At 50.4% G+C, this 24,110-nt stretch overlaps 1 protein-coding gene across 1 annotated transcript in view; it reads right to left on the reverse strand.

Moving 5' to 3' along the window:
- Positions 1 to 24,110, reverse strand: part of ASIC2 (acid sensing ion channel subunit 2) — a 1,177,580-nt gene that overhangs the window by 500,329 nt on the left and 653,141 nt on the right. The window lies entirely within an intron of this gene.

Here is a 24,110-nt window from a genome sequence, read left to right on the forward strand (position 1 = left end):
TAGGGAGAATCTCAAAACTAGAATCTTGAGTCCATACTCTCTCTCTAAGCAGCTTCTGCTTGGTCCTTCTTGAATTACTGGCATCTTCAGAAGAAGCACTTCATGTACAGCTTGCATTTTAAGGTACTACTTGAAATATGTGTACTAATCACTGTTCACATGATCTTCCCAGGTACATTTAAAGCCATGTTGGACAAAAGGAAAGAGAAAAGAAAGAAAGAGATGAGGAGAGAGAGGGAGGGAGGGAGGGAGGGAGGGAGGGAGGAACAAGCCTATAGGAGAGAATGTGCTCATGCTTGTGAACAGCCATGCTCTGGACTTGGGCTCCAGACTCTGTCCTGCCTCACTCTTTGGGGATGGTTGAAGGACCATTGGACTTAGTTAGAAAGATACTCTTTAGTATCTGGTAGTTCAGTGTTAAGTCGAATTTCTTTGCCATGCTAACAGTAGTTGGAGGAATTGTAGGGACTACTAAATGGTGGTGCTTCTCTACAACTGGCTGTTCTAGATAAATATATATACCACCAATCTTTCAATTAGCAGCTGAGTGCTTAACTGTGATGCTACCAGGAGTCTTTATATAGATAGATATAGACACAGATATAGACATAGATATACACATATATGTATGTGTTTACATACATATACAGAAATCAACTGCCCTCCCCCCCAAAAAAAATCCGCACTGCCAATGAGTGGATTACAACTCATAGCAACCCTGTAGGACAGAGTAGAACTTCCCTGTGGGTTTTTGAGACTGTAAGTCTTTACAGGAGTATAAAGTCTCATCTTTCTCTCATGGGACACCTGGTGTTTTCCAACTGCTAATCTAGTGGTTACCAGCCCAAAGTATAATCCACTACACCTCTAGGGCTAGAGAGAGATACAGAGATATTGATGGAAACACATACAGAGATATGTTTGTTTTAAGGAATTGTCTTATGCTATTTTATAGCATTCACTTGAAAGGACAAGTAAAATATTTCCCAAAGCTGGTACATCCCTGGAAGTGCTCACTAGTCTATACTAAGACCATTGTAAGACAGCTACCTGGCCAGCTTACTTGAAGAGTTAGGGCCATTCCAAAGTAAGGTAATTCAACAGATTGTGGAAATAATACCAATTGCAAGCACAATTTTGTTGAAGATAATTTTAAAAAATTTTATAGTGGTCCATTGACAGGGAGCTGCCAGAAATTCAAGTTGAATTCAGAAGGGGACATGGAATGAGGAACATCATTACTGATGTCAAATGGATCTTGGCTGAAAGCATATGAGAAAAATGTTTATCTGTGCCTTGTTGACTAGGCAGAAGCACTTGACTGTGGATCATAACAAATTATGGTTAGCAACATTAAGACTAATAATTCTACAATACTGCGGTGTGGTCATGCAAAACCTGTACATAGACTAAGAAGCAGTCGTTTAAATGTAATAAGGGAATAATGTATGGTCTAAGAGCAAGAAAGATGTGCATCAGGGTTGAATCCTTTCACCATACTTAGTCTATGCTGAACAAATAATCCAAGACGTTGGACTATTTGAAGAAGAATACAGCATTGGGGTTAGAACAAGGTTCATTAACAACCTGTGACATTGGAGGACACAAGTTTGAATGCTGAAAGCAAGGAGGGCTTGAAACGTGTGCTGATGAGGATTAAAGACTACAGCCTTCAGTATGGGTTACAACTCAATGTAAAGAAAACCCACATCCTTATCACTGGACCAATAGATAACATCATGAGAAATGGAGAAAAGATTGAAGTCGTCAAGGATTTCATTTTCCTTGAATCGACAAGCAACACTCATGGAGACAGTAATTGAGAAATCAAGTGATGTATTGCACTTGACATCTGCTGCACAAGGTCTTTAAAGGTTTGAAGAGCCAAAAATCTAACCTTGAGGACTCAGGTGTGCTTGACCCAAGCCATGGTATGTTGAATCAAGTGTGATGCGTGGGAGAGCTAGACAATGCGTATGGGAGACTGTAGAAGAGCTGATGCCTTTGAATTATGGTGCGGGTAAAGAATCCTGACAGTACCACTGACTATGAGAAGAACACACAGAGCTACGTTGGAAGAAGTACAGTCAAACTGCACCTGAGGAGTGAGGATGACGAGACACTGTCTCCTGGACTGTGAACAAGCCACCAGGAGCGACCAGTGCTGGTTAAGAACATCATGCTTGCTAAAGTCGCGGGTCAGTGATTCAGAGGAAGACCTTCAACAAGATGGATGTACACAGCGGCTGCAACAATGGCTGGAGCATAACACTCATGGTGAGGGCGGTGTAGGACCAGGCCGTGCTTCATTCTGTTGTACATTAGCGTTGCTATGAGTTGAAGCTGAGCCATAGCATTTAACAACATTGTGAGGGCTGGCAAGTCCAAAATCCATAGGCTGAAACGTTAGCCTGGAATCCATTGGCCTGGGGCCAGAAGGTGGAAACTCAAGGCAGGATATCTATGTTACAGTCTTGAGACAGAATTCTTTCTTTCTCTAGAAATCTTGATTTCCCTCTTAAGAACTTTAACTGAGTAGAAGAAACCTCTCATTATGGAGAGTGATCATTTTAATGAAAATCAACTTATTAAAATATTAATCACATGCAAATTCCTTCAGAATCCAACCTCTTGACTTCTGTTTGGCCAAACAACTGGGCCCCATAGCCTAGCCAAGTTGACACATAAAATTAGCCCTCACGCCTACTAAACCTAAAAGGCTACTGGACGTTGTGGGCTGCCCTGGCCATCTCTTTCCCTTCATTATCCTCTTACAAACTTATCCTGCCACGTTAGCTTCAACAAATGACCTCAACTCCAACATCTCAGAGAAAATAAATACCACAGAACAACAACTCCCTCAGCTGCCTGGCACAGCACCCACAAATTAACCTGGATTTAAACTCATCTTTTCCTCTTTCTCCCTTGTCAGTGCCTTATCTTCCACTTGTGGTCTGAATCCCTTCATTTCCCCCAAGTGAAGAGTCTATTCTATTGACTATCCATTCAGAGGAAAGCAGGGCCCACAAATCTCTGTTCCTTGCTGAGTCCCCTGCGCCCAAACATGTACCGGGCACGTCATGGTGCTGGAGAAGAAACATTAGTTGAATGATTTCTCTCTTCTCTGCGTTCAACCTCTTTCTCTCCATTGATCCACCACACCAGCATCTAAACCTGCTCAAAGTTCTTTCATCCTTTAAAATAAAATACAAAACCACAACACAAACTCCCAACTGTTACACCCTCCCTGCTAGCTATAACTCTGCATCTTTCTTCTCCAATCCAGCACATTCGGAAACAAAACGAAAGTTTGTGTGTGTGCTTTAGGTGAAAGTTTACACAGAAGAGGTATTTCTTCATCAATAGTTCAAACACAAATTGTTGGGCGACATTGGTTGTGACCCCACCGTAGGTCAGCTCTCCTTGTTTCATTCCTCAGCGTTCCCTGTCCCCTCTGGTGCTCTCGTCATGGGTCTCGAACACCTGCTGCCCCTTTTCCTCTCATACGGCTGGTCATCGTGAGTACATGGTTTCGCATCGTTGGTTTCATAGTCCCACCTAGTGCGTGACTGGGAGGTGGATTCTGCAGCCACAGGTTCAAACTAGAAGATTGTCTCCGGGCAGTAGTCTTGGAGAATTCCTTTAGTCTTTCTCTGACCAGTAAGTCTACATTTGTCCTTTAAAACAAACAAACAAACAAACAAACAAGCACCGAGTCTTGTTGTACTTGTTCTTCACCCATTCTAAGCCCTCCCTTGGGGTCTTGGCCAGGCTGATTGGTAGGGGTAGTTGTTCACCATCTAGTTTTTCTGGTCTCAGGTTAGAAGAGGCTATGGCTCATGTAAGGCCATGAGGCCTTTGGACTAATTACTTCCTTGAGTTTTCATGTTCCTTCGCTCTTCCTTGGAAGGAGGAAGATGACTGCTCCCAAACTTTTTAGGACCCTCGATGGTAGTCACTGGACTCGGATGTAGACATTATCCTTATGGACAGGGTTTTGCCAATTAACCTGGATGGCCCCTGAGACTCTGACCCTTAGCTAGTGATTCAGCCCTAATTTATAAGTAGTTTCCGTAACTGTTCCCCTCTAGGCTCTATAACACATCTGAGTAGATGTGTGGCATTCATCAGTATGCCAATAGAAATCTCCACCACCCTAAGGATGTATGCACACAGATGTACCCCTGTGTGACTCCCTCACCTGTTTAGAAAACGGATATTTACTTCTGCGTGGACTCACAAACTGTCAGCTCTCCCTGCCGCTGTAGGGCTCCGTATGCTCTCGCATTTGTGCTTTGATCGCGCATCCTTCCTTTGCCTGGGTTACACTATGCTGCTGTACCCAGTAGGGTGGGTTCCTTTGCCTTCCCCAGAATGGACTCTTGTCTACTATCTAGGTAGTGCTGTTCCCCCACTCCACCTCCCAGCCCTGATGGCCATCAAAACATATTTCTTTCTGTGTGTGAATTTGTTATTGACTCTGCATAGCAGTGGGCCGGCATACACGATCCCTGTCTTTTTGTCTGTGACTCACTTCATTGAGCACGTCCTCCGGTTCTTCCATGCTGCGAGGCACTCTGCAGATTCGGATGATCTCTAGCGCTGTGTAGTACGGCGTGCGTGGACTGCAGTCTGTCCATCCAGTCGCCCATTGATGGGCAGTTTGGGTTATCTGCATCTGTTTGCGCTCGTGAGAAATGCTGCAGCGAGTCTTGGTGTGCGTAAGTCTCTTCCCGCGACTGTTCTGATTGCTCTAAGATCGATAATTAGGAATAGTGTTGCTGGATCCCTGGCCATGTCTAGTTTTCTAAGGAAGCACCGTGCTGGTTTCCATAATGGCTGTACCATTTTCTGTTCCCCCAGCCTTGTATAAGCGTCCCCGTCACCCCCACGCCTGGCCAGCATTTGTTCTTCTGCGTTGTGTTGATCAGTACCATTATTGTCAGGGAGAGGTGGTTATCTCACTATAGTTTGGATTTACATCTCTGTAATGGCCCATGATCCAGGGCATCTTTTCATGTAGCTATTAGCAGCTCGAGTATTTTCTTTGGTTGAAGTGTCTACTCATTGTTGTTCCAATTTTGAATTGGATCGCTCGTCATGTTGCTGTTGCGGTGCTGAAGTTTTCGATCAAGCGTAGACGTTAGGTGTGTTGGCTATGTCGTGGCCCAAACTACTTTTCCCACGCCTGTCGGTTTTCTTTGCACGTTGGGATAAGCGTGTCATGGTCCTTGTGGGTTGGTGCTTCAAGCTGGCCCCGGCGGGTGGCCACCCAGTGCACAACTGAAACCCTGCCTGCTTCCGCACCAGGTCACGCCTGTCGCCATGCTGGGGGCCCGTGTCACCCACTGTGTCCATCTCTCTCCTCGAGGATCTTCCTCTTTTGTGCCAACCTCCCACTTTCCCTAGCAGGATGTCCTTCGCCAGGGACGGGCCTTTACTGCTAACACATCCATCCGGGCTTCTGAGAAGCATGCTGGTTGCACTTCTAAGACAGCTCTGTTGGTTCCGTCAGTGCCTGGTATGTTCAGTGTTCTTCGCCAGCACTCTGCCGTCTTCCTTACTCAGTGCCCGACTTTCCCCGGCACAGGAGGCGAGGGACAACGCCACAGGCCAGGCGCACTCTCGTCTCAAAGTGGCGTCCTTGCTCCTCAACGCTTTGAAGAGATCCACGTGCAGTGGATTTTCTCAGCGCAGGGCATCGGTTGATAAGCACAGATGTCTCATTTTTAGGAGATTCCAGTTAGCTAGTTCATCTCTGCTGTTTCCACGTGATTAGCCACGTTTGGTATCCTATTTATGCTGCATATTAAAACCCATAGTGTTTTCTTAATATCATCTTTATGGAAATTTTAGGCTTTGCATTTAGGGCATTGATTTGTGCTTAATTGGTTCTTGTGGGTGGTTTAAGACATGGTTCCTGTTTCGTGTTTCTGCCAATGGATGTCTGGTTTTACCAGAATTAGCATTCCAAACTTTCTCCTCTCCATTTATTGGACGTGAGCCTCTGTCAAGGATCAGCTGTCCAGTGGTGGAGGGGCTTACTGCCCCACATATTCTATGTGAATGTTGCTGTTATCAGTAATGGGTTGTTGCTGATTTTGTTGTTAATGAGTCTTTATGGACTTCTTGGTTCTAAAAAATGTTGATGAGTCAGCACACACTGCCATTGAGTCAAGTCTGACTCATAGTACCCCAACTAGAACTGCCTCTGTGGGTGTCTGAGACGGAAAGTCTTTACAGGAGTAGAAGGCCTCATCTTTCTCCAGAGGAGCAATTGGTGGTTTCACACTGCCGACCTGGGGATTAGCAGCCCAGTACACACCCACTATGCCACAGGGCTCCCTATTTTCTTCATGCTTACCGTGGATTTTGTCTCCTCAAGTTTAAAAGAGTCTGTGAAGTCCTGGTTTTGACTTCACATCCTCTCAGTATGGGGATTCCATAACTGCACTACGTATTCCAACTGTGCGCTTTGCAGTTGTTCTTTGTACATTGATTTATACATTGTTCTTTGTACATTGATATCTCCAGCTCTGTATGCTCCGTCTGGCAGCCTTGTTTGGTTTTTGAGAATTCTTTATCTTGGCTTGTAGCTGGGTGACGCTGTCATGTGTCTCAGTCTCATGTTGTTGCCTGATGCTGGAATTCCTCCGTTTGAAAGACTCCCTGTAAGATTTCTTGCAAGGTGGGCCTAGTTTTTGCTCATTCTCTTGATTTCTGTTTATCTGGAAATGTCCCAGTCTTATGCTGACTCTGTGAGCAGGAACACTTATTCGTGAGAGGCCCTTCCTACTTTTCAAAAGACATGTCCATCATTTCCTCTACCAGCCTCGTAAGGGGGGATGCCACCCGCCCACAGACAAGGAACGTGAGGCTCAGGAGAATGAATGTGACTTATCCAAGGTCACACAGCTAATAAACATAGGATCCAGGATTTAAACCCCCAATACTGTGTCCTTCTCTGCTACGGGCCTCCCCTCCTTCACCCCCACCTCCCCTTGCTGAGGGAGTGCGAGATCCGGCCTGCAGCAGACCAGTCAAGGTGGCTGGTCCCTACACCCGAGACCCAAGTGACTCGAGGCGGAGGCTGTCCAAGAAGGGCCCAGCGCCGATGATCCGGAGGGACCAGATTGTGGGAAATCACCTCTGCAAGCTCGCCGTGCTCCTTCGGGTGAGTTGTTTTCCTTTCTTGACTCCACTTCCCCAGCGAACGGTCGATCATTTGCTGACATGACTAAAAATAAGTGAGGAGGAAGGACAGAGATGAATGAGGTGGGTGTCCGCGGGGACGTGGCGAGGAGGAGAAGCGGGCGGGAAGTCTTTAGGCTGAAGGAAGACCTGTCACAGAAGAAAAACTGCTGGTGCTCAGGGCCTCTGGTGTCCCGGTGCCACACAGAGCACGCGCTTCCTGCCGTCTCCAGCCTCGCCGCTTCCTTCCGTCCCTGATTAATAAAACCAGCGCCGCTGGCTCAGACATGCCACAGCCTCCGTGTGGGCTCCGTCAAGCCCACCATCTGTTTGTCATCGGTTCTCTGCTGCCCCTTTGATTGCAGTTTCGCCCGGTCCTGTCGTGATGGGTCCCGTAGTGCAGACACACATCTGGGCTGCTTCCAAAGGAGCTCGAGGGCCATCAACCTGAAGATGGTCTTGGCGGTGGGCTCTGTCCTCACCCAAGGACACAGAGTATTGCTGGGACTGAGAAGGACAGAAGGGAGTCGGATGGCTTCACCCTGACCCAGTGGGACTTCCCATTAGCACGGGGCTGGGGGTGGGGTGGGGACACTCCCTTCCCTGGGCTCTTATTAGCTGGGCAGTTGAGGAAAGTCATTTAGCTTCTTCGGCCCTTGCTAGTTCTTGAGTCTCTTGCTTTTTGATGGTCGGGCCAGGGTGTAGCTACCTTAGCCAGTTCCCTGCTTCAGCTGCCAAGGCTCACTTCCTGCAAGACATCCCCAAGGAGAAGCACATGGACCTACCCCGATGCAGCCCTGGGTGCTGGAGCAGCCAATGTGATGAGGGGAGCAGAGAAGAAGGTGATGTGCTCTGAAGTTGGAGGAAGGGGCCACAAGCCAAAGAATGTAGGCCGTTACTGGAGTTTGAAAAAGGCGAGGCCATGAATTCTTTCCCCAAAGCCTTCATCCCTATAGTGCAGTTACCCCTAATGGCTCCTCCATGTGTAGCAGGTGAGATCCATTTGGGGTTTCTGACCTTCAGAACTGTAAAGGAATAAAAAGACGCTGTGCGGTAATTTGAGCATCAAGAAACTAACACAACACTCATCAAGACAATCTTATTAATAACCAGTTGGAGTTGACTCAACTTTGTTTCCTGGGGACCCTGTGGGTGTCAGGGTGTTCAATGACTGAGTTGTCAGAAGCAGATCGGCAGGTCTTCCTTAAGGAAGTGCCTGCACACAGTCTTTCGTTGAGCAGCCAAGTGCACGGTGGAGTGGTAACATTCTCACATCTCCTGCAGGAGGTTCGGTTAGAATCCCCTGTCCATGCATCTAATACACAGCCACCACCTCTGTCACTGGTGACTCATGTATTGATCTGATGTTGAACAGATGTTGGAGAGGTTCCGGACGAAGATGGGCTATGAAGAAAGACCTGGCAATATAATTCCCAAAACTAGGCAGTAGAAATTTATAGATCACAGTAGTCTGATCAGAAATAGATCTCAGTGCATGAGGCTATCAGGAGTCAGCATGCAGTTCTATGCTATAAACAACAATAACGACAATCTTATCAATAGGTACGAAAGTGGGTGTGGGGACGACATCTGACCTGCTCTGACACCACTGGGGTAGGAGACTCAATCTTAACCCAACCCAAGACCTCTTCCTATGAGGTGGAGGGATAGGCTATGGACCCATGTGAACTATCATTACTCATCAACCTTCTAGACCAATTTAGATGACAACTCACCCTTCCAGGGCACTCTCTGTTCTCTGCTGGGTTCAAAGAATCATTGCAAATTAAAAAAATCAGAGCCACCCAGAACTCAGATCATACTCATGGTTCTGGGCGTGAGTAGGGAAGTTAATAGGTTATAATTTAGGGGCAGATGTGCTCAAGACACTGTCATTCAGAGAAGACAGCTTCTTCTCAGCCGTGCCTACAGTCAGCCTCTCTCTCTGGTTATGGACTCCCAGCCATGTGCCCCCTTGGTGTCTGTCTCGCTCTGGCAATGTCACAAGGTTCTTTGAAGGCTGTCAATAAAAGCATAAAGGACACATCACGCCACCATCAGCCTTAGCCCAAAGGCACTCAGCTCAAGTTCAGCAAACTGAACACTCCCAAGTAAGTAACTAGAGACACCCTGCTCCTCAAATGAGTCCTTTGCTGAAAGCCATTCTCCTTTCCCCACTCTGGGGGCCAGAAGGCCAACACTCCACCTTGTGCTGTGACTCTTGCTTCTGATGCTGCCACTCCCCGGCCACTTTCTGTGCCTGGCTTGAGGAGGTTCAACTATAGGGACCTCGGGGTCCAAAGAGTCTTCCCGGATCCTCTCTCTTGATCATAGTGAGGTTGATTTTCCTGTTTCTGAGATGGCTCCCTTTACACCCAGTGGGAAAATAGAACTGACCAATGCCCATCTCAGACTTCCAAATATTTACGATCACAATTAATTCTGTCCACCATCACCCACAATGGAATCATATACTCCTATCAGCATCTTCCTCCACTATCTCTTACTCAGGCCCATCAGGAGAAGAGGAAATATATCCGGTCTCCCTGGATCCAGCCAGTCATGAATGAGAGGTGCAAAGACTATGGCTAGAAGACTCAACATCAAGCAAGCCGCTGGACCACAGTAAGCAAAAAGAGCAATAGAGAGATAGTGCGGTACATTGTGAGGCCTGTAGAGAAGCTACCTTGTCCCAAAATCATGCTCTGGGAGGTGTCCTCATTAGAGACGTTCCCCTGGGATGCCGAAATGCAGTATCTTCTAGAGAACACTAGCCAAGGTAAAGAGAATATGAGGCAAGTAGGTCCTTTTCAATGCCCTAGTGTCCTACAGGAGCCGTGGTGGTGGAGTCATTATGCGTTGGCCTTCAATCAGTCCACAAGGTTGGCAGCTTGAAACAAGCAACCACCGTGAGTGAGAAAGATGGGGCTTTCTACTCTCGTGAACAGTTACAGTCTCAGAAACCCACAGAGGCAGGGCTACCTGGTCCTACAGGCTCGCCGAGTCACTAGAGACTTAAGGGCTGTGAGTTTGGTTTGTGGTGTCTTGTTTTGAGTGCCCCCACCCTGGGCTCCGCCAACAGTTGCGAGGATGGTGTAAGACCGAGCGGTGCTTTGTTCTGTTGTCTGCAGGGTCCTAAGGAGTCAGCACTGACTTGATGGCACCTGTTAGCAACCGGAGCCTCGCTAACAAAGTGAAAACAAGCACAATTGATTTTGATATTAGATTTCACTAAACCTACTCTTTGGGGTGTATGACCATGCCAGCCTGGCATCCATATAAAATGATCAGGAGCTGTTTCCCATTCTCTTCCTCTCTTTGGCGCCAAGAGTCCTGAGCTGGGCTCGGACTTTAGTTACACCACATCTCCAGGCAGGCCCGCCTTCTGTGCCATGATTTGATCTTTGGTCAAGTCAGCACGCTGCCGGAAGGTTACAAGTACGAACTGCTAAGAGGCTCCGTTCACCAGACTCTTTCTAACGGACTCTGAGGGGACTCAGGGTCCGTCGAAGGATCGGGCTGAGAGGGCCCTGTATAAAGTGCACAAGCAACACTCCTGTGACTCTCCCCTCTGGGTGGAGTCAATAGCTGTGGCGGCAGCAGGGTTACAATTCCAGGGCACTGCCTGCTGACCGAAGGTGGCGGAGGGCGGGCTGGGCTGAGCAAACAGGACCTGGTGGTTGGGCTTATGTGGTACCCGCTGCTCTATAATCTGCTTTCCATCTACTTGAGCATATATGTGGGCACACACCAGGCATGCTTCATGCTTCGTCAAATACCTACTTTTGAAAGGCAGTAAACCAATACTTACGTCGTCGTCAGAAGTTACACATTACTTTAGGTCAATGCATTTTCCTTAAGAGCCAGCAGGACAGCTAAGTCCCTGAGGGTCAGCCCCCACAGCTGGCTGTGGAGTGGGAGCCAGGCTCCAGGAGGCCCCTAAAGTCCCGCATCATTTCACAGCATCTGCTCCTAATGCCCTCTGGGATATAGGGTGGAAAAACAAACAACCCCCCAAACCCAGATCTCTGGCGATATTTTTGGAGTTTAAGTAAAATATTTAACACGAGATGCAGGGTTCAGCACCTGGAAGATCTCAGGCACCTAGTCCCATGAGATCTTGTTGAATGCGGCTACTGCTAAAGAGCCGAGGTGCCCAGACTCCTACCTCCCGTTGCCCTGCTCTACTCCTGGCCTGCTGTGTCCATCCAGGTGTACCTTCCCCTTTGCCCCCTCTTTGCTGATGCTGCCTTGCCCCCAAAGTTGGATGTCAGCCTTCCCCTCCCCCTATCATCTGCTCAGAAATGTCACCAAGTCCACAAATTCTACCACGTAATTTTCATGCCCAGATCCCAGACTGATCTAGCTCCACATATTGGAACTCCCCAAGGTTGCTCAGCACACAATCTCCTGGGCTCCAGATCCCAGCCCAGGGCCACACCGTGGCCACCCTAGACAAAGACTCAGAAGCAGACTGATGAAACTGGATTGGGTACCCCTGCAGCTGAAGACTGCCTCCTGGGTCAAGCTCTGGACCAAGTCAGGTGGAGTACAGTAGAAGGCAGCCCTCTCTGGGGCTGCTCTCCACTCACCAGCAAGCATCCATGGAAAATGACCCTGGAGCTGGCCCCTGGGGTGGGAGGATTAGGGCCCCTCCAAACCAGTCTCTGGAAAGTCTCTGTTAGTTCAGAGGATTCAGGTGACCACACAGTCCTGGATTCACCCTTGCATATAGAAAGCCCACCTTAAACCCACCACCCTAATTCAGCATAGCCCCCTGATGGGTGCACACCTTGTCTGATTTCAAACTGCATGGCAGCCCCATCACCTGTGTGGATGACTATCGCTTGGTCCACGTACAGGTTCTGCATGAGTACAGTGAAGCGCATCCCCATTCTTCTCTGAAGAACAAACACACCTGTGTTGAAAGAAGTACAGTCAGAGTACTCCCTGGAAGCAAGGATGGCGAGATTGTGCCCCATGTATGTTGGGCATACTATCAAGAGAGATCAGTCGATCCCTAGAGAAGGTCTTCATCTTGGTTAATTAGAGGGATTGGTGAAAAAGAGAAAGATCCCCAAGGAGATAGATGACACGGTGTGGACATCAATGGGTTCTAACGTAGCAATGATCATGAGGCTATCGCGTGACAAGGCAGTACTCGTTTTGTTTGCCCACAAGGATGCGGTGAGCAAGAACCCACTCAAGGGCACCTAGCACCAAGGGTCATTGAACAACCCATTCCCAGCTGTTCATTTCCCTTCCGTTCATCTGCATTCGGATTGTACATGGAAGATAACCATCACAAACCTAGAGCTTCGTGGTTTGTTGGAACAATCCTCACACCAACTCTGGCCCACTACCTGTTTGTTTTCCCTCAATAAAGTTTTATTGGAATACAGCCCCATCTAATCATTCATACACTGTCCATGATTGCTTTCTTACATGGTGGCAGAATCCAGCTATTGCGACAGAACCTGTACAGAACACAGAGCTGAAAATAGTTAATGTTTGGACTTTGGCCAAAGAAGTGTGCCCATGGTTTAAAACATTATAAAAATGTTCACCGGTTAAAACCATTATTGGCTACATGAAACTCTATCGAGTGGACCTATGGTTGTTAATACTAGTCAGACAAATATGGTGGTTTATCTACCATAAAGATCTTTGTGTTTCTGTCGCATTATTTCTTTAGAAACAAAGTCCAAGGTTAAGTTTCAGTTCAAATCATCTGCTAAGGAGGCTCAGGATTCTTGAGGACAGCACGCTGTGTGCTATTTTCTTCGTGATAGAAATCGACCTGCCTGGTACATGGCCAAGGAGCATTGGTGGCACTGTGGGTCAGGTGCTGGGCCACTAACTGCAAGGTTGGCAATTAAAATCCAGCAGCTCCTTCATGGGGAAAAGATGCTGCTGCTTGCTCCTATGGAGATCTGCAGCCTCAGAAGCCCTGCAGTGGGCCGCTGCGAATGGAAATGACCTTGAGAGCAGTGGGTCACGGTTTGGGACCCTTGGCCAGCTGTTGCAGAAATGTGTGATTGAATCCCCGCCCCAGGAAACCCTCCTGTTTGGTTCAGCAGAGGCTGTTTGCCTGCCCACGCCGTGGACAACCTCACCCCTCTCTCCTTTTCCTTGGTGGCATAGTGGTTACATGTTGGGCTGCTAATCAGAAGGTCAGCAGTTCGAAGCCACCAGCTTCTCTGTAAAAGAAAGACGAGGCTTTCTACTCCCGTGAAGAATTACAGTTCCATGAACCCACTGGGGGCAGTCCTACCCTGTCTTTAGGGTTGCCATGAGTCAGATTCGACCCCATGGCAGTGAGGTGGAGTCCCTGGTGGGGATCAGTCTTGAGGTGGTAGTGCAGGCAGTGAATGTGGTTCTGTCCTTCACTGTTGTCAAAAGGCTGAAGGATTGAGTCTACCTCCAGGCACCTTGGAAGAAAGGCGTGGTGATTTACTTCTCAAAAAATAGCCATTAAGAACCCTGTGGAGCAGTTCTACTCTGACACACATGCAGGGTCGCCAGGGGTGAGCACCAGCCCCCGGGAAGCTGGTGCTTGGTTCAGCTTTCAGTTCCATGCCGCCACCCCAGCTCTGTTTCCTCATTTCCTCGCTCAGCCTGTTTGCAATTCCCACACCCGCCAGGGCATCAAGCACCCAGAATAGTGCTCGTTGTGAACAACAAGAAGTGCGGGCCAGAAACACACACAGACGATGGGAAAGAGACCAGCATCCTGGGCCTCCTCCCTGTGTGCCCACACTGACACGGTGCCGGGCACCCAGCCCCGGGCAGCCTGCCAGGAGAATGTATACCTCTCTGCCCTTAGCCCCTGCTGTTGGCCCTGCCTACAATTCATTCCCAACATTCCCTACATCCCTCCGGCTCCTCAGAAACTTTCCACAGATTGGCTTCTGATTTACGGCACGCACAGGCTATTTCAATGGCAGAGTGGCTAATAAAAAAGGCAAAAACTCTAAAAATGGATTTTTGCTGAACACTGCCTGCCAATGAGTGTCTTTAATTGCGGCATTAGGAACATATGCAATTACTTTCGTCGAGCTGGCCTGACACCGTCATTTGGACTTTGGAAGGAGCGGAGTGATTCTGCAAGCCGGCCGCCGGCCAAGGGCCTCACCCTGGTGACGGATGCCCAGGCTCCTCTCTTGCAAGTCTGGCCTGGATCTCGGGGCTTGAGTGGGTCCCGTCTGGCGCTCCTTCCCCTGCAACCGTTTTTGCTGATGACCTGCTCTGCCTGAGAGGGGAGGAAGAGCGAGCACAGACCCATTTTTAGGGTGGTTCATTATTAAAACTCACTCCCCGATGAGGAGTTTAAGCCTCACGCTCTCCCCAACCGCCCCCCTTCCCCCTAACTGGCCTTAATATTGCCTTCCAGCGCAGAGCTGAGCAAGTTTCATCTGTCTATCTCATGGTGGCTTTGGGGGAATTTTGAGATTTAGATCTTGTCTCCCTGTAATATCCTCCCCTTCAGACTCACTCTTCCCAGCTCCGTTCCCTGCTCTCTGCTATGAATGCCAGGCCTCTTACCAAAATAGGGCCTGTCACAATGCCAATAATGTAACAAAAGCACAGGCACCACGTATGAACACAGAGCCCTGCTAGAAGTCGCCGGCGTCACGAGACCAACGAGCGGGTAGGAAGCACGCGTCACGCAGTCAGACGGCGCCCTGGTGGTCTAGCTGGTTAGGAGTCGGGCTGCTTACACAAAGGTCAGCAGTTTGAACCCGACAGCTGTGTCTTGGGAGAAAGGGGAGGCTCTCTGCTTCGATATTTCAGAAGCCCACAGGGCAGTTCCACTGTGTCCAGGAGGTCACCGTGAGCCAGAGGGCAATGGGTTTTGAGAGTGTGATCATGCAGCTGAGCTGGTTCTGAGTGCCTCGTGCCTCGTCGCTTGTTGAGTATTCGCCGCAGTTGGAAGGGGCGAGCGCTATGCGCGCTCTCCTCTTACGGACGAGGAGATGAGAATACAGGGCGTTCTAGTTAAACGGGGGAGCGGAGGTCTAGCTCTGCTGTTTATGGATTTTGGTGCACCACGCTATTTATTTAGCCTCAGTGTTGTCATCGATAAACTGGGGTTCTGCAGAGAGGTTGCGAGAAGTCTAAGAGTTAAAGGGTGCAAACACATAGACACATCCACAAAGAAGCAAATCAGTTGCTACCAAGTTGCTGCTGACCCGGGGGGGGGGGGGCGCCGTGTAATGCAGAGTGGAACAGCACCTCGTTGGCTTTGCCAGCGAGAATGACAGAGGGTCGTTATGGGTCAGGCCTGACTGGATGGTACCCAACAACACGCCTTTACTCCCTTCCCGGAAGAGGCTGACGTGCAGTGTGATATTACCCTTCCTGGGTAGGAACGCCGACCACCTGTCCATCGGCCTCCGTACCGGGGTGGCGAGTGCGTTGTCCATGGACAGAAGCATTCCCAATATCACTGCGCAAGTTTCCACAGGAAGAAACGCCTGGTGATCTCCTTTCAAAGACTAGCCCCTGCAGATCCCACTGATCAGATCCGGTGAGTGTTTGCTAGAGTGTGGGAAGCTGAGCCCTCTGGGGCTGCCTCACTGCCATCGAGTCCATGCCAACTCACAGTTACCCTGGAGGATAAGCAGAGTGGTCCCTGTGCGTTTCTGAGACTGTCTCTCTTGGTGGGGGCAGGATGGCCTTGAGCGCAGGGCTGGGCCGGAAGGTGTCAGGTGGGCAGCCTTTTGCACTGTTGCATTCGGTGCCGTGACTTGGAGCTGGCCGAATGGCAACAACCGGAAGACCACATTGTGGATCTCACCCCTCCTTTTCCTTGGCCCCTCATTGAAGGACCCTGCCTTTTCTCTCTTCTACCATTCAAAACAGTGGGCCTTGGCTCGAGTGAAGCGCTGCATACCCTGCATAAGAAGGCCTTCTCATGGTGGTGAGGCGGTGAAGTGGCGGGGTTAGCAGGTAGCTGGTGCACCCTCTGTGATCCACTTCACACACCAGATCCCTCGCTCTCCTGCCCACCTCTTTGGTGTGATTGTGGGCTTTTCACAAAGGGTAATGGGTTTGTGGAATGGGAGTAACCGCCCAGAGTTTAGCTTGAGGCCCTCCTCTTGCCCGGGCACGTGGCCTCAGTGGACAGCGGTCAGGGTTCTTGCTGCTGCCCTTCCCTGTTAGCAGCACGGGGCCTTCCAGCCTCGGGCAAATGAATCCTCTCTGGAATCATGTCTTTTTTTGTGACACATCTACGGTCGACCCAGTTTTCCAAAAGAGCAGTTACAGAAATACAGAAAGGGGGAGAGAAAAAAAAGTTGCTAATTTAGTAGCAACCGACTTCTTTAAACAAACACATCAGAGGCAAGCATACACAGTGGAGCATGCTGGGAAACACACGTAGTCCCTGGGCCCAGCAAATGGGGGGAGGGACCTTGCTTCTACAGACCCCCAGGGTGCCTGCTGAGCCCACCTGGCCCATGGCCGCGCCCACCCCTCCGGTGACTGCACTCTCAACCTTGCCCTACACTGGGTACATTCCCAAAGGGCAGCAAGGCCCTCTTGGCATGGCGCGGCAGCTACAGCTCACTGAATTTTTTATTAAAACCTTTTCCCATTTTGAGATTATTCTAGTTTCACATGCAATTGTTAGAAGGAAGACAGACGTCGTCTGTTTACCCTTCACTCTTTCCCCACCATGGTAGCATGCACCCAGCTACAGTACTGGGTCACTACTAGGAGGTTGGCATTGAACTTGATATTTTTTGACCCTTAGAAGCCACCATACCCTATCCTCGCTCCTCTAACTTCCTTTTCCTTTCTTTTTCCATTCCCTCTCCATCACATGCCTCCGTTGGTCTGTCTGTTTTTCTCCCTAGTCCTCCACATGCACCTTTCTCACCAGCTCCTTTCTTCTCCCATTTCCTTCCCTTGAAGATTGGTCAGAAACCGTGTTCTGGAGAAGCTTCCATTGGACCATGCTGGGAGTTCACTGTCCTTCCCATAGGAAAGGATGCCCCTTGTTGTCATGCCCTTGTGCGGTGCTCCCGCCGGAAGCCGCTGAACATCGGTGCAAAGCTGGCCATGGCTCAGAGACCAGAGATGCGGCACAGACAGGGACGCCGGCCCCAAAGAGCTAACCAGCCTAACAGTGCTGAGCAGCCGGGAAGCAGCGTAGTGTGGAGCGTGCCTGCTGCAGGCAGTGGGAGTCCGGGCGGCTGCCAGTGAGTGATGTGTTATGCCCAGAGAGGCTCATTATCATGCATGAGAGAGTGGGGCCTGCTTGCAAGCACTGTCCGGAGGGAAGGGAGGATTGGGGAATCCGGAACCGGACACATGTTTGCGAAGAAAGAAGCAGGCCCTGGGGAAAGAGTGAGAAGGGCCGGGCTTATCTGCTTGTTGCTACTCCCATGAAGGCTCGCAGGGCCTGCTCTCCAGTCCAGGGATTCAGCTGGGCTCTGGGCATGGGTGGCAGAATTATCCTGGTAAGGGCTACAAGGGATACTCTTCCGACTACCGTGGAGGAGAAAAGAGAGAGTGGGTGGGCCACACGGGCTGGGGGAGGTGACAGAGAGGCCTAATAGATGGGCACTGAAAGATGGCCCAGCATGTGTGAGGGAAGACGCAAGTGAACGCTGCTGGCAGAATGGACATGATCTAAAGTGGGGGTGCACTTTTATTGGGCCCCGGCTCCGAGAACTGCCTGGAAGAACTGGAGATATGCTGGGGAGGGAGGACAGGGAGCACTGACTGGCCTTTGGATTGCATTGGAGCACCAAGTCCCCGATGCCTGTCCAGTATGACTGGCCTCCCCAGCACCCACAGCCCCTCCTTCCTGCCACAGCCCTTTGCTACTCACAGTTCTTGTGGTCCAGTTGGGACATGACAGGCAGCCCCAGCCCGAAGCCAAGAAATAGGACTATGGCATACACAAAGCATCTATATTCCCTTGGTGACCCTGATCGGTTCTGGGGCTCAGAGTGAGGGTTATTCTACAACACCTGCAGGTGTCACCCAAAAGTCCTTCGGTCTTCTCTCCTGGATTGCATCTGAAGCTGCAGGAGCTGCCCCCACTTGCTGAGAGTGGAGGCCACAGGGAGGAAGGAGAGCTGAGAGAGGGCGGCTGAGGGACTGAGCCTGGTGATGCTCCTGGACCTGTACCCTGCCACCTTGGGTTAGTCTGGGTTGACTAAAGAAACAGATTCATAGACACATTCATACGTGTATAAGAAAGAGCTTTGTATACAAGAGCAATTGAATAGTGAGAAAACATCCCAGCCCAGTCCAGATCAAGTCCATAAATCCAATATTAGCCCATATGTCTGATGCCAGTCTATCAATCCTGGGAAGATCACAGGTCAGTGGGTGGAAAGTCCTGTGGCTCCAGTGGAGGTAGAAGCATCTCAGTGCTGGTGTGGGTCTCCATGTGGCTCCTCCAGCTCCAGGGCTCTGGCTGCATCAGTGTAGCTCCATCAGGCTGGTTGTCAGTGATGTCTCACAGGGAAGGAGGGAGGGAGTGTCCTGTCACTAGCAAGCTATTTATCTCCTTAGCACCTCCAAATGAGGTCATCAAGCTGCGACCTGATTGACAGGCTAAACTCCACCCCTTCACTCTTAAGTCTCAAATTGACAACAGATCATGTAACCGCCACACACATCAAAGATCCCGCTCAACTTCAAAATGTGAAGGTCTACAAGCCAACACAATACTGTAGGGCTGACGTTAGTTAATTAACATCTTTTTTTTTAGTTGTGAGAGAAAGAGTGCTGATAGGCAGGAGTCATTTAATGTTAAGAAGAATAAGTACGATGATTGTTAGCTGCCATTGAGACTATACCAGCCAGAGACCTTGTTTATTACAGAGTAGATGAGCTCCAGGGTTGGTTTTGTTTGTTTGTTTCATGACAGTGACCTTAACAGGAGTAGCTTGCTTGACCTTTGCCTCATGATACTCCCAGGTGTGTCCCAACGGCCAACTACGAGGTTAACAGTTGAGTGCAAACCATTTGCTCCATGTACCCACAGCTGAGGAGTCTGACTCGTAGTAACCCTACGTAGACTTGCAAAAAAGGGTAAACCTTTCAGAGAGCATACCTCGTCTTTCCCCCATGTTTGTGCCGCCTGGGGATCCTTAAGAACATGAACAAAGGGATCTCCTGGAAGGAGCCACAGACCGCGGAAGAACCGGAGGAAGAACTCTCAGACTCATAGCCATCCCAGAACTCTTGAGAAGTGGAACTTGGAACAGGAGCCTTGCCAGCACTGTTGGGTAAGTGCTAGGCTACTGACCATAAGGTTGACAGTTCTATCCCCCCTCCCGGCTGTTCCGTGAGAGATGAGGTTAGTCTGCTTCCCTAAAGCTCCACAGCCTCAGAATCTCTATACAGGCTTGCTATGAGTGGGGCCCAACTCATTGGCAGTGGATTTTGAGTAATTCAGAACACAGTCTGCTGCCACACTGTCTTCATTCTGCTCGCCGGTCTGGGTGTCATGGAGTGACAGCATGGAGTAAAGCAGAGATGGTGATACCCTGTTTACGTGACAGGACACAGCCACACGGCAGCTAGCAACTCTGCGATCATTCACACTCAAAATTCCGGAGACAATACTGAAAACTCCCAGGGAAGAGGTTTGATTGCCTCATCCTAAACCAATCACAATGGCCCACAGAGTGGTGCCCACCTCCTTCTCTGTAAGACTCTTAGGGTCCATCTGGGTCCTCCAGGCTGTGTTTCAACTGGCGCTGTTTATCCTGAAGGGTTGAAACAATAATACTATGGGCTGGTGGGAGACTCTCAGGAAAAAACCACATTCCATAGTCACATATAAGCAGAAAGCTTGGACTTAACAGTTAGGCCATTTCTCGATTTCTTTGGTAGGGCCTACTTGATAGCACTTTCCTGAGTCCTTCAAATATTGGTGCAGGCTGAGAATTTCTGAGGGGTGCTGGGGAGGGGATAGGCGTACAGCAATTCCAAAATGTATATGATGAGGGAATATCTTTATCCCAGTCTTTAAATGACCAGGATTCCCTAGGCCATGAATTGAGAAACCCTTCACACCTTCAGGGAAAGGCCTGTCTTTCAGCCTATCTCTTACCTCCCTCCTGCGTCTCCAATCGTTTATTGCTCAGTGAGATGCTGGCAGTTCAGCATCCCAACGGGACTCAGAAATCAACGTGGCACGTGGCTGTCGGATACCTTCCTCCACAACTCTGTCTGAGAGCACCATACCCGCCCTCCGTGGATCCTGTCCCAGCCAGTGTGGCTCCACAGAGCCAGCGTGGGTCTCTGTCTGAGAGGGGTCTCCGATGCCCTGCTGGTTTGGAGGTTCTGAGGGGCTGGCTGTGCCGCATGTACCCCTGGCCCAGAGGCTCCTCCCTGCTATTGCCTCTGCCTGGCAGTCCCAGCGGGTGTTGTCAGTCACCAAGCTACAAGCAATTCTCCATCTCTGGGGATTCGGAGAGTGGCTAATGGGCACGTGATGCTGGCGGCATGAAAATGGCTTTCTGCATCTCAAAAGCACCCCTGCCCCTCGCAGACTCATCTGTTGTACCTCACTGTTCACGGGCTGTTATCTCAAGCTGTTCTCAGTCACCAGTGTCCCAGCCGCCTAGAGCCAGCGTACAGGCCAGCCAGGCAATGCAGATGGGCGGGACGGAAGATGCTGCTGCTGGGTGTGGGGAGGGGAGAAGCGGTCAGCCCGCCCACCCACTTTGGTGCTTATAGCTGCTTGTTCCAACAGATGAAGAACCCGAGGCCCAGAGAAGGAAGCGGCTTCCCTGGAGGTGCACAGCGAAGGAGTGGCCATGTGTCAGCACGCGTCCTGTTCAGGACGGAGCGGATTCACTGCTTCCCCCGCATGCATTTCTAGAGAACATTGGTGTTTGGGGATGACCAAGGCTGCGTGAGAAACAAGGTACCTGGGAGAGGCACAGTGCACATCGGTATATTGAAGGCAATGAGATGGCCTGCAGGCAGGAATCTTGTTTAATTGTGTAGCCAAGTGTTTTCCAAACACGTGAACCAGGGACCTCATCTCCGCATGGTAAGGTCAGCTGGAAGAATTAGCTCCTCTCTACTTGCAGCTTAAGGACCATGCTTTGCGTCCGTCCGGGTTTATGATGGCAAAGGGACACACAAGGCCAAACCCAGAGGCAGGTGGAGCAGGAAGGGCCGGGAGGGGGAGTAGGGAGGGGGGCTGGAGAGCCTGCGACACTGTGGAAATGCACACGGGGAAGGACTGGGCCTGAGTGTTGGGCCGGGCAGTGAGTTTGCCAGGGTACAGACTGCCAGGAGAACATGCAGAGAGAAGCAACTTCCTGGAGAAGGAGGTGGGCATTTTGAATGCCCTAACCAGGCTCCTGGCCATTGAGTTGAGGTCAGCTCCCAGGAACCCTAGAGAGCAGGGTTTGGGAGAATAACTCTTGCAAGGGAGTCTGCCGCAGAACTGCCGGTGGTTTCAAACTGCTGACCATGAGGCTCGCAGGTCAATGTGAAACCACCATGCCACCAGGCCTCCTTTGGCACTTCGGAGGGAAGTGCAAATGGGGTGTGGCTAATGCCGTTGTCCAGACCTGGGGGTGGATGATGGCAATGCCCGAGAGAGAGAGAGAGAGAGAGAGGGTGGAGACGTCACAAGGAGGGAGCTGGCATTCCTTGAGGAAGAATGGTCTATAAAAGGACAGTGGTGGGGAATTGAAACAGGACAGCGTGTGTAAGAAATGTGGGGAGAAAGCACAAGATAGTAGGGGTGTTATGGAAGCCTTCTCTTTCTTCTCCAAATGGCACTACCCTGGGGGCAGGGGGTGGTGGTAGGGACATCCCAGGACCCCTGGGTACCTAGGCAGCTGAGGGAGTTAGGTGCCCGTCTCCTCCGCAGACTCCTGGAGGCACACCTGCGTGGGAAAAGCTCTCTTTTCTCATTACCAGACTTCACGGAGAAGGTGAGGGCCATTGGCTGGCCCTTCAGAACTCCCAGGAGAATGACAGATGATTCCTGACAAATAAATCCTTGACTACAGGATATCAAGAGTTTAGCTGGACCAGACTCCAGATCTGGTGGGAAGCACGAAGAGGAGGGGCTGGTAAGGACACGCAAATGGGGCCAAGGAGGAGATGGGGGACATTCCTAGGGACTGGGACCGCTGGGGAAAGAGAAATGTACAAGGCAGGTGAAGCATCCCGTGCACACCGGGCTCGGACAGTCTCCTCTCCCCATACATGTTCACAATCTGTTTTTGGAATTTGTTCGCTGCCTCCTTCCTGCTCCACTGGAGCATCGTCCTGCCTGTAGCGGAAGACCTGGCGTTACGTGGGATTCGGTCTTGGCAGCTCCTGTCCTTCTTCCCCTGGACACGCTACTCCTATCTGTTGACACTGACACCGTGTTTCTGGGAACCCCGAGACCATCCTGACTCATAGTCGGCCCCCGGTGACAGAGCAGAACTGCCCCATTGGGTTTCCTGGGCCAAAGCACCATCAACGGTGCATTGAGATCCCATCTGGGGTTGAGCCACTGCATGGGAGGGTCATGATTAATGTGGCAATCCTAAAAGTTTTCTGAGCAAGCAATGACCCAACATGAATTCAAAATCAAACGCATCAGGGATCCGAGGTGTTTGCCCACACTGCAAATGTGGGGGGCAGGAAGGGACTGTGAGCAGAATTGTCCTCTGTCTTACTGTCGAGCAGCTGGCCTTTGCCCCGGCAGAGCCGAGGGTGGGTTGGAACCACCCACCTTTCTGTCAGCAACAGAGCACATAGACCTTTCAGCCACCGGGGCCCTGGCTCGGGCTCATACTTTTTAACAATGCTGTTGATGAGACTGTTTATCTTTTGGTCGGCTAATCAGCCCCTCGCCAGGTAGTTTCTTTATTATGACTGCCGACTGGCTCTCCCTGTCCTATCCCTGTGATGGATTCCCAGGCTCAATATGTAGAACTTGACATTTATCTCTGCTAAAGTTCATCTTGTTGGTTCTAGTCCATTCGTCCCAGCTGCCAGAGAGCTTGAATCTACCGTCTCAGCCTTCTTCAGGCTGTGTGGGGTGGTTCAGGGGTGGAGCGGGGTGGGGTGACGGGAGATGAGAGGTGGGCTTGGCTGTGTTGTAGCTCCGATGTGGAGAGCTGACCTCATGACTCAACTGGTGGCGAAGGTGGGGAAAGGGGCCCTGGGAGGGATGGGGCAGAGAAAACGGGGCTGGCACAGGGCTGGGGAAGGAAGCCATCGCAGGGCGTTTTGTTCAGTGGCGTGTAACAAGGAGACCTATAAAGGATGCCTAGCGTGAGTTGGTAAATTTGGATTTGGTAATAGGGTGCGGGGCAGCGGCGGGGCGGCAATAGGCAGGTGCGATAGCATTGCCGAGGCAGTAGCTTTCCTGAGGGCAGGGCATTTGGAGTGAGACCCAGTCAGTGGCTGGGGGAAATGTGGCAGGAATGAGGCAGGCTGTTTATTTAGATCTCTCTCTCTCTCTCTCTGTCTCTCCCCCCACCCCTAACCCCCCCCCCCTATCCAGCAGTCTCTCTCTCTCTCCCTTCCTCCCGCCCATCCAGTAGCCCACCAGGACACACTGATGCTGCCGCCAATGCCCGGGAGCCCAACTTCTCTGCCTATCTGTGCTGTTCTCCAGCTGAAACCTTACCTCCCGGTGCTAGCTCTGTCGATCGCTACCTGATCTCTTACATCCAGTCTTGAGCCTTTTCAATCCACCTTCCATCTGGCGCCAGGAGAGCTTTCAAAGTCACAACGCTGGCCATGTCATTGTTTAAACCCCGAAGGGGCTCCCCTGAAGGTATAAACTCCTCAGCATAGTGCAAGGACCCCCAAGATGTGTCCCCTGCTACTGCCTTTCATTCCACTTAAGCTCCACTCATCCTAAAGGAATTGTACATCTCAGTCTCAGTGTACCTGCACCCCTCTACATGAACTGCCCTGCA

The sequence above is a fragment of the Tenrec ecaudatus genome, chromosome 10 (assembly GCF_050624435.1).
Source record: "Tenrec ecaudatus isolate mTenEca1 chromosome 10, mTenEca1.hap1, whole genome shotgun sequence".
NCBI lineage: Eukaryota > Metazoa > Chordata > Mammalia > Afrosoricida > Tenrecidae > Tenrec > Tenrec ecaudatus.